Consider the following 10871-nt stretch of genomic DNA (forward strand, 5'->3'; position numbering starts at 1 on the left):
TGTGCAAGACGCGCGTTCTGGTGGCAAGTTGGATGGCTTCATTTGGTGAACATATCTGTGGAGCAAGGACAGGAGTGCTACGTCACGTCGGCTACTCAGTGATTGAAGGGAAAGGTCGAGTTTTATTTGAGTAATGCTTGAATGTTAGCTGTAATTTCGGGAAATCAATCGACCAGCTCGGTTTTGGATGGCTTCTAAAATGCGCATTAAGTATTCATGGGAGCGAGACCATATAGGCGCTGTGAACTCAAGCTGGTGGTGTACAAATGATAGGAATGCTTATTTACGGATGTTAGACGGGCAGTTATGCAAGTTGGGACGAATATACCCAAGAGATTCGGAAGCGTTTGAGCATATGGTTGGGATTTGAAAAGCCCAGGAAAGGCTCGGTGTAAGATTTAAGTGTAGATATTTATATACTGATGCCTGAGATCGTAGATTTGTATTTATATAATAGGTAAACCTATGAATTGATGTTTTTCGCGTGAATGTCGTTAGTTTGCCTTTAGATGAGTCAAGTTTCATTTGCCAGTCTTCACACCATTTGGTAGCGAGATGAAGGTCCTCTTGAAGAATGCGATGATCATCAAGGCTGCGAATTGGTCGATATAATAGACAATCATCGGCAAAAACACGCATGCAGGATGAGATGTTATTGGTCAGATCATTCAGGCTGCCCTGCGGGGTACAAGAACTGACATATGCGAAGGGTGACGTAAAATTATTAACGACTGTAAATTGCTGGTGATTTGTTAGGAAGTTACGAACCCAGGAGAGCGTTAAGCAGTCTAATTTGAGAATGGATAACTTGGAAATTAAACGCCAATGAGCTACATGGTCGAAGGCTTTGGAGAAGTCGAGAAAAATGCAATCTGCCTGAAGACTACGGTCCATGTTAAAATTCAGGTCTGTAGTGAATTCTAGTAACTGCGTCTCACATGTCAAGCCTCTCCTAAACTCATGTTGGTTAATAAAGAAAAGATATTTGATTCCAGATGATCATATACGTGAGATGCAATGCTATATTCAAGCATGTTGCAGCAAATACTTGTCAATGATATTGGACGATAGTATACTTTTGTGTACTGATATTACTTTTGCAATTTTCCTGTATAAGGGAAGCTCGCCTGATGGTAACGACTGGCGGAAAATGAGACATAAATATTTGCTGGGTAGTGTGACTCTATTCTTTAAGATTTTTGAGTTGATATTATCGACACCCGGAGAAGTAGTCAGCTTGAGGTTATTTATGAGGCCTGTGATACCATCCTCTGCTACATAGATGGATTGCATGTACTGGTAATCTGGATCAGTGACTTGCGGCAGATTTGAATGGTCTTATATTATGAATATGGACAATAAAATGCATTAAACACGACTGGGCATTCCTTGTCACTGATTAGAGCTTGATTGTCATCACTTATTGAAATGTGATGCGAGCCACTATTAGGTGAAATCGGCTGCCAGAATGTTTTGGGGGTTGTTTTTAAGTAGTGAAGGTAGATCTTTAGAGTAGTATTTTCCTTTAGCCTCGCCCAAAGACGAGCAGTAGTCTTTCAAAAATGAGCTATATTTATCCCATGCCATGGGTGAGTTTGTACGCTTTGCAGTTGATTATAGCCTTCTTTTCTTGTTTTGTTAGCCTTCGAAGGTACCTGGTGAACCAACGGTTCGCCAGGTACCTTCTGCACCAGAATAACAGTCTATCGCCTGTTATTCTGATTAGGGTGATATACGTTTCCTCTAAAGCACAAATCTTTTTATTAAACAGAAGCCGTTTTTCGTCGACTGACCGAGTAGAAAACGAAGCTAAAAAGGTGCCAGAAAGAAATGTCTCAAGTTCTTTGCTAATATTGTCATAGCCACCTCTGTAGTAATCACGGATGGTTTTGTTAGCTTTTGGTACAGGGGAACTAATATGATGCATTTTTCTGTCTATGCCTGCGGAAGCGAACATGCTGCAAGCCTTTAGTTAATTCTCTCGACGTGAAGGAACCTGTGACGGCTTCAGCAATATTTGGCTGCGATCACGGCAAGGTCGCATTCAGTTTCCGTTTATTGTGTTTGCCTGTGAACATTTACGGTGAATGTGCGTTTGTGACTACTAAAGTACAGCACGTATCTTGTAACTTCTAGTACCTATGAAACGAGTTTGGTTTTGTGCCGAAGCAAGTGTCTTGTAACTGCTTTTGTGCCTGTGAACTCTCCAGTAATATTTGTGTCTGCTGCAGCAGTGATCCTTTAGTAATTTTACTATGGTCCGGTGTGTCTATCAAATCTTTAGTACTTTTACTGTGTGCGACCACTGAAGCAGGCCCGCAGGAAGTCTGGAGTAGCTTCCTTCATGGCTAAGACACCTGCGAGCTTGCCAGTAAATATTGAATTTATGTGCCTGCGACCGCTGAAGTGAGCCAACCCTCCGTACTCCTACTAACTTATTTGTACCCCCCCCCCCCCCACCTTTGCAGAGGGCTTTTAAAGTTCTTTTACTGGCCGAGGTGCATCCGACAAACATTAGCTCAACTGAAATGGCCGTGACACTGCACGAAAACGTCAATGTTTGCTCTGGTGAGCTTTACTAGAACTTGTTATGGATGCATAGCGCATTTGCTCTATAAATGGATCATCATACAGCAGCTGTGTACGCCTACATATGACTACTGAACTAGCCTCAAGTAAGTGCATTAATGCCTAATGTAGTTGTCACATATTTAGCATAACTCGTGTTAGTGTGTGTAACTGCTAAATATGGCCTAGAGTAATGCTCTGGTAAATTAAGGTAGCTAACATATCTGAACTGCTCAGCGCATTTTGCATTGATCGCATTGTGTGCACGGAAGTGAACCCGCAGAAAGCGTCATGATAACTTCCGTAGTGGCCCCACTGCGAATTTTAAATTTTCTTGCTACCCAAAGTGAAGTTTTAAGCATTTTACTTCATGCATACTTTTGCTAACCATCTTGCGTCATAAATAACTCCTGATGGCTGATCTTGTGTGATCAAATTATTGAGTTTTATTTGTTTGCATCGATGCGTTTTACTGAAAACTGCTGAGTGCATCTGAGAGTTGAACTCGTAATCTTCCTCCAACTATTTTGTTGAAATAAATGCTGTATTTGTAATGGGATTGTCAAATGATTCAGCAGCCTGCAGAACTTAGTTCCGTAGCTTCCTTCCTGTTAGCACAAAAATGCATAGCTTGCATGGGTATATGTTTTGATTTAATTCATTCTTATCAAATTGTATGTAATGTATTAGCTTACCGTAGCACGGAATTATATGCCAGTGCTTTGCTGCACTGCAGCCTTCTTCAGCATGCTTTTGTATTGCGGTGGGCTGTAGTCCTGGCCTGTCTCCTGGTACTTCAGCTTTCGCATGACAAAAATGTTGGTCGCCTTATTGGACCGCTGGGATGGATATTGAAGAGCCATGAAATTCCTTTTCATCATTGCCCCACACGCGAATAGAAAACCAGGCCAAACTTTCTTTATTAATGGTGTGTAAAATTCAGCAGGCCTGCTGCGCTGCTAGGGCATATTATGAGGAATGTCTCAATTATGTTAATTTATAATCAATGTGGACGTCCTCTGGATATCCTAAATCTACAACCAAATGTCCCACAAATGTCCTTTGGTAAGAAAATGGTAAGATGTCCTTGGTAATGTCCTTTGGTAAGAAAGATTGGTAAGAAAATGTCCCAGATGTACTCAGGATTATGGGATAAGAATAATCGACATTTAAACGTCTCTTGGACGTCCGCATATCCCGTTATGACGTTCGTGGGACATTTCTATGAACATCAATTTGCGTGCATGGGACAACCCCATGGACGACACAGGGACGTTCGCGTGTCCCGTTTTGGACCTCTGCTGGAAATCTGTGGGACGTTGGTGGTCCGATAGGTTATCTTGCAAGGTGCAGTAAACGTTCCATTATCCGATTTTGACGTACGATGGAAGTTCGTTGGATGTGTATTTTCTTGGCGGCGGACAATCCTACGGACACCCGTAGTACATCTTTTAGGCTTCTGTGGATGTCCGACACACGTCAAAATATCCGTTGTGGAATGACCTTTGGCTGTTCACTGGATATCTTTGGTAAAATGGGTAGTAAAGACAAGACAACACATTGTGCAGGACCCAACGCATATATTTACGTGTCGTCGATGGCGATGTCTTGACACCGCTCTATCGCGCAGTCTTGTTCCGGCACTTTGCGACGCACAGCACAACGAAGACAGAGTAGCCGAAGAAAGAACGGCACTTCTGCTGCGTCACGGGACTTCCATCGCTCGTGGCATTGTCAGCTTAGCAGAGGAATGTGCTGAGGAGCTGCTGACCAATTTCACCAACGAACGGAAGTACGTCAGCAAAGGCACCACGGTAGTATCCCTTGCGAAACTGACAATGCTCAATACCGTTTTACTGTTCAAGAGGAAGCAATAGTTGATGTGGCACGAATGTATCTGTCATCGAAGTTGGTCCAAGTTTATGGCCGAAAGACAGACAATTGGATTGTTTCTCCTTGACATCGCGAGTTGGGCAAACGCCGCTGGCTAAGCACGGCATAATAACGGAGGTGACAGCAAGATCCATTCGCGAAAATCCGTACCGTGTGGCTCAGAATGTAGCGTGTGGCCCCTACACCCACGTGTTGTTTTGTTTTGGAGCCATCCGTGTAGAATTCCATGTGATTTGGATATTTGTCCTGTAGAGGGCGGAATTCTTGTATTATGTGTTCGTGTGGAGTGTCTCTTTTCTTTAAATGTGTTAATGTGCAGTCGCACAACTGTGTGAAATCTTACCACGGGGCCAACCGTCGTGCATTCTTGGCAACCTGGAGGACTTCGTGGGGAATGTCATTATCCCGACAGTATTGATCATACCGCAGGGCAAGTGGCCTAATCATGTTCGGTTTATTCGTGTAGTGTATGCATGAGTTGCACTGTGTGACGATCTTGTAGCATATGTGTTGCGGTGATGACTGAATTCTGAGTTGGTAAGAGAATGTGAGTAATGCTCTGCGCTGCTGTAATGAGGGTTCATTACACTGAATATATAAACTTTCAATAGCTGACGTTCTGTAGGCGCCACTTGCCAGTCGCAATCCATGGTTATCTACTGGATCAAGTAGTTGGATGTAGGATTGCCTGGTTGAGCCGTAAACCACGGAGCCGTAGTCTAAAGGGCTACGCACAAGAGACCGGTAAATACGTAAGAGACAGGTTTGGTCGGAACCCTAGTGCTTATGAGATAAAACTTTTAGGGTATTCATGCTTTATTTGCCTTAATCTTTACTGTTTTAATGTGGGCTAGGAAGTTTAGTTTTTTATCAAAGATTACTCCCGAGAATTTGTATCCTTGCTTTACCTGCAGTACGACATCATTGAATTTTAGATCCGGGTCTACGTACAATCCTCGTTTTTGCGAGAATAGCACTGTAACAGTTTTTTTAGTGGAGAAGCGCAAGCCATTTTCCTCAGCCCACTCCATCAGTTTATTAATTGTTATCTGGAGCTGCCTTTCAAATGTTTGTAAGTTTGTGGAGCGGCACGCTATTTGGAGATCATCGACGTATATTGAGTGCATGAAATAGGGGGGAATGACTTCGTTAACAGGGCTCATTTTTACTATAAAGAGTGTTGTGCTTAGTACGCATCTTTGTGGCACATCATTTTCCTGAATGAATACACGTGACAGCGCCGTTCCTAAACGCACCTGGAATGTTCGGTACGACATGAAATCGGCTAGACATTTCAGCATTCTACCTCGGTTTCCTAAATCTGCTATGTCCCTTAAGATACAAAACCTAATGTTGTGTCGTACGCCTTTTCAAGTATAAAGAAAACTGTGAGACAATATTGCTTGTGTAGAAAGGCCGCACGTATCTTGTCTTCTAGAAGGACTAGGTGGTCTGTTGTGGAGCAACCTTTCTTGTATCGACACTGATGGTTATCTAGCAGGTTCTCCGTTTCAAGGACGTATGCCAATCTTATGTTCATGATGGCTTCATAGGACTTTGCAAGACAACTTGTGAGTGCTAGGGGTCTATAACTGGTTGCTGTTGTGGGAGGTTTTCCAGCTTTCAAGACAGGGATTATGATGGCTGTCTTCCACTCTTTGGCCATTTTTCCCGTTTCCCAGATTATGCTGAAGAAATGAAGCAAGGTCTCAACTGCTTTAGGGGATAGGTGAGATAGCATTGCATATTGTACCCTGTCCGGACCAGGTGCAGTTTTCTGCCACTAGTAAGTACTCTGCTGATTTCTGGAAGTGTTAAAGCGGCATTATACCGTCTTTCTGAACTTCCTGTGGTCGGAAGCTTTAGTTTTTCTGCAAATTGCTTATGTTTTGGAAATGCAGCAGAGTAGTTTTCCGAGCTTCATATATCATGGAAATGTTGCCCTAATATGTCTGCTTGTTGTTCTATATTTGTTTGTGTGCCTGGAGGTGACAGTATGGGGATAGTGTAAGAAGCGTAATCGCCTCTGAACTTGCGAAGCTGATCCCACATTCGTTTGGATGTTATTTAGCTATTTATAGACGAGACATAATTTTTGCAGGACTGTCTTTCGGCTTGTCTGCGTATGTACCTGGCTTTCGCTCCATCTGAAGCCGCAAAAATCACTGTAAAATAGAGCAAATAAACTTTTTTCACCATCATCATCGCTTATGCTTTTTTTGAAAGAGAGTAGATTATCTTGTGTTGGGTATCGCCGAAAGATACCCCACGCTTTCTTTTGTAGTTTTTTTGTTTGCGTACATTCTTTCGTCCACCAGGGTTCTAGGTTTTTTTCTTAGGAAGCCAGACGATGCAGCAAGTATACAGGCGGTGATCTTATCATTCATTTCATTTATGGTTAGCTCATCTGATATGTTATCCAGAGTGGCCTTTTCAGTAAAGAGAGGCCAGTCTGCTAGATGGAGATTCCAACGGGGTGGTCTCAGTGGGATGGTAGGAAAACGAGATGTTCTTTCAATGATAGCAGGCATATGATCACTACCATAGCGGTTCTCAATAACATTCCACTGAAAATCGCCAAAAAGAGATGGAGAGCACAGTACCAGATCTAAGAAACTCATAGCTCTTGTGCTTGGGGAGTAGTAAATTGCCGCACCGGTGTTTAAAAGGCATATGTGATTTGTTAGGATAAAATCTTCAAGCGTTTGACCCCTGTTGTCAGTAGTTTTACTACCCCATAACCTGTTATGTGAATTAAAAACCGCCTATTAAAAATGGTTCAGGTAGCTGGCTTAAAATTAACTCTAGATCTCTTACGGTAAAATGTGAATGCGGCGGAATGTATACTCAACAAATGGTTATGGTTTTGTGAGCTAAAACGGTGACAGCAACGGCTTCTATGTGAGTGGTAATGGGAACTTCTCTGGCTGCTATACCGCCTGGCAGAACATTGGCTACACCACCTGACAGCCGGTTCGCCTGAGTACGGTCGCGCCGTACAACAGTGAGACCTTTTAAAATGTTTTTGTGTTTTTCGCCGAGGTATGTTTCCTGTAAACACAGGGCCACAGGAGAGAAGTTACTTAACATGTCTTTAATGTCACCTAAGTTGTGTAAAAGCCCTCTACAATTCCAGTGGATAATAAAAGCCATCTTAAAATGGAAATATAAGAAATGGCACTACGGAAAAATAAAGAGGTGAGGTATAGGTGACATGGATTGACATGAATGAGCAATAACCTTTAGGTTAACGCTTTCTTATTTCGAGTTGGTATTGGGATTTTGTCCCTCTTACCACGCTCGAGAGAGCGCTTGTCTTTCGGTGTCAATGACACCGGGGTTTTTTTGTCGACCTCCATCGCTCTCTCTGAGGCGCTGGAGGACCAAGAGTTAGGCGCCGAAACACGTGCCTCGGGCCTAGGGGCTCGTTTGATTTTAGGGCCCTGCAGGACTGGTGTCCGCAGGGCCGTCGAAGAGGGTGGAGCAGTACTGACTGCTTCCACCACGGGGGCGGGAGGAGTCACTACGGCACCACTGCGCGTGGGCTCAGAGGACTCCGGAGGCCTCTGTGACACTGCCCCCGCCTGCGTCACTTCGGCATAACTTCTTCGCGAAAGATATGATAGCCGCTTTCTGGCTTCAAAGAACGATATTTTCTCTTTTACAGTTACTGCAATGATTTCCTTTTCCGTTTTCCAGCATGGGCTAGACCGCGAGTAAGCTGGATGATGTCCTTTACAGTTAACACAATATGGCGAAGAGGTGCAGTTGTAAGATTGGTGATCATTTGAGCTGCATTTAGCACAGGTTGCTTGGCCTCGGCATGCATGTGAAGCATGCCCGAACCTTTGACACTTGAAACATCGTCTGGGGTTCGGGATGTATGGTCTTACATTGACTTAAACATAACCTGCATCGAGTGAAGTAGGCATTACGCTTGTTCCGAAGGTGAGTGTAACATGTTTGGTGGGGATTTCTTGGTCGTTTCTGCGGATTACTATTCTTTGTACTTTGGTGACATTTTGTTCCTGGAAACCTTCGAGCAGTTCCTCGTCGCTTAAACCAATAGCCTTCTTCATATATTACTCTGCTGCTTGTATTAGGTGTTCTGTGGGCTGAAACAGTCACTGTCGCCTCGCCAATACTGGTAAGTTCAAACAGCTTATCTGCTTGATCTTTGTTGTTCAGTTCGAGGAGGAGGTCCCCGCTAGATATTCTGGAGGCTTTGTATGTCTGTCCGATTTTATCTTTCAGGCATTTGGCTACCAGGAATGGAGAGAGTTTTCTAACAGGCGTGTTGCTTTCACTGTGGACTACATAGTATTTGGGGAAAGATGAAGCGTTGCTTCGAAAGAAGAATTGAAATAGTACTTCGGTGCGGCATCTTTTCAGACGCCGCTCATGGACAACAGAGATTTCAGCTGCCATAGGAAAGTGTGTGTGTTCGGCAACAGCGCCGACCGGCCACTACGGAGCCTAACGAGGGGACGCGGCTGAGCTCGTGTACAAGCCTGCACGACGCCAGCCGTACGCCATAACTATAACCCAATATGGTGTACCCAAGGTAGGATATCCACACAAGGTTAACCCTTGCCGCCGTGGGGAAAGGAAGTAAATGGAAGAGAGAAGAAGACAGGAAAGATATAAAGTGAGAGATAAAAACGAAGGTTTGAGAAGAGAGAGACAGGAAGAGGCGACTACCGATTTCCCCCGGGTTGGTCAGTCCGGGGGTGCCGTCTATGTGAAGCAGAGGCCGAAGAGGTGTGTTGCCTCCGCCGGGAGGCCTTAAAGATCCAAACACCCAGCATCGGCTCAACCTCCAGGATCCCCCTTTCCCCAGACAAGGCTAAGCCGCGCACTGCTACACGCGGGAGGGTCCAACCCTCGTGTGCTCGGGTACGTGGCGTCGCAACACACCAAACGCCTGCTGACGCAGACGCCCCTGCGGGGCCAGTGAAAATGGTATGAGAGGCGCTTGTCGTCCGATACAAGCATGGTTGGTTGCAGTCGAACGAATAATTGACCTCGTTAACGAGGTTAAGAAGTTAGGTGCGATAATATGGCGAAAGGTCTGCGGCGATAAGACAGTCTAAAACGGCGGTATAGATGAGACAGAGGTTATGGTTTCAAGGTGTGAACGGGTGGCACACACATGCGATAGCGAGTCATCATCAACGCAGACTTTGCGCACACTGAGCTCGGCACCGGCTGATGGTGAATCACATAACGGCGGAAGGGACACTTGCGCGCGAGAAACATCAGTGATTGCGCTATAGCATGACAGGAAGCCCCGCCCGAAGATGACATCATAACAGGATGGCAACATCAAAAAAACTGCATGATGTCCAAAAGGTCGTGGATGACTACACGGGCGGTGCATACCGCTGTACGATGAATACGCCGCGCGCTGGCAGTGCAGAGTGCCATGCCAGAGTGAGAGGTAGTGCCTGTTTTTTAGCTTACGACAAATACTTTCATGGATGGCGGAAACGGCCGCCCCGGTATCGACGGGCGCTTGTGCGGCTGCACCCTCAACATGTACCGCAATGACATTCAGTGGCGAAAACTGAGTTCTTAAAAATTTTGACGTACCTGCATTTCTTGCTTTTAGAACTGCACTAATCAGTCTCCCTCGGCAGTAGGGGGTCGACGGCGCGTCGGTAACGGCGACCGTTGACGTAGAGAAGGAGACTGGCGAATGCCTGAACGGCGGTCGAGATCAAAGGTTCTCGGCGGCGAGTGAGTGGCATCTCAGGAAGGAGTCTCGGCGGCATGTTACGACGCGTAGCGGAGCTGGTCAGAGGCGCCAAGGTTACACCACATGTTACGACGACAGAAGCCGCACAACGTGACCAGCAATTCCACAGACGAAGCAAATATACCTGTTGTTTGGCCTGTGTCATGTGTCTGCGCGACGAAAGTCTTGGAGGATGCGACAACTGCAATGGACGAGTCGGAGTCAGCCTGTGTGACATTTTGGCGCGGGATGTTGCGTTGGCGGCGTAATTCGTGGAAGCTCTGACATGGGTAGAAGATAACGGTGACACTTGTTGCCCTCTAGGCAAGCAGAATATAACCAACCCTTACATATATAGGTTTCATTGATTAGGAGGAAGCGTTTTATTCAGTCGAAACCTCAGCAGTCATGGAGGCATTACGGAATCAGGGTGTATACGAGCAGTATGTAAAAATACTGAAAGATATCTATAGCGGCTCTACAGCCACCGTAGTCCTCCATAAAGAAGGCAACAAAATCCCAATAAATAAAGGCGTCAGGCAGGGAGATACGATCTCTCCAATGCTATTCACAGCGTGTTTACAGGAGGTATTTAGAGACCTGGATTGGGAAGAATTGGGGATAAGAGGTAATGGAGAATACCTTAGTAACTTGCGATTCGCTGATGAGATTG

The sequence above is a fragment of the Dermacentor andersoni genome, chromosome 7, assembly GCF_023375885.2.
Source record: "Dermacentor andersoni chromosome 7, qqDerAnde1_hic_scaffold, whole genome shotgun sequence".
NCBI lineage: Eukaryota > Metazoa > Arthropoda > Arachnida > Ixodida > Ixodidae > Dermacentor > Dermacentor andersoni.